This window comes from Cucurbita maxima, unplaced genomic scaffold (assembly GCF_002738345.1).
Source record: "Cucurbita maxima cultivar Rimu unplaced genomic scaffold, Cmax_1.0 Cma_Scf00657, whole genome shotgun sequence".
Classification (NCBI taxonomy): Eukaryota; Viridiplantae; Streptophyta; class Magnoliopsida; order Cucurbitales; family Cucurbitaceae; genus Cucurbita; species Cucurbita maxima.
In genome coordinates this window covers 13,516-14,287 of record NW_019272673.1, presented here as the reverse complement: position 1 = coordinate 14,287, position 772 = coordinate 13,516, and positions in this window count along the sequence as shown.

Genomic DNA, 772 nt, shown 5'->3' with positions numbered 1-772 from the left:
AAAAAACCTTCTATTGCTTCTCTATTTCTTTTCTTTTTTTTTTCTCTGCTCTCTTTACCATTTTACAATAGTAATAAAAAATGTATTTACAAGGTCCTAAATATAGACATAAGAATGTCATTATTTCTTAACCCAAAAGTCATTCTTCATATAAAGATTCTTGGCCTTTCATGTTCAACACTCTTGATTATTTCTTAACCCAAAAGTCATTCTTCATATAAAGATTCTTGGCCTTTCATGTTCAACACTCTTGGCCTTTCCCTCTAAGACTGACTCTTGATTTAAAACCCACTCAAATTCTCCATAAGGAATCGGATCCCTGCCACTTCCTTGCGATGAATCCCTTACCCTGATCCCCACACAAATAAATAGAGAATTTCGTGGAAATGGAGAATGAAATAGATGGTGAGGATGATGACAGGGAATGGACATCTCTACCTGTGGCCCCTGCACATGTCGTGTTTTATGGTTGTATGACATATACTATGTTATGTATATGATATGATATACGATATGTTGCATACTAGTTATGCTATGATATCATAAACACTATTCTAGGACTATGAGGCATTAGAAAATCGTGTATTGTTAATTATTAAAAATATGAAATGAATAAAGTATTTATATCTCATAGGAATACTATGATAGGAATAGATTGGATGTATGACTAGCTTTCTAGCGCCATGAATATATGTCATGCTTTAATGTTATGGGACCTCATGCATTTTGTATACCACGTGCATCGAGATACTTCTATATTATGTTTAGTACA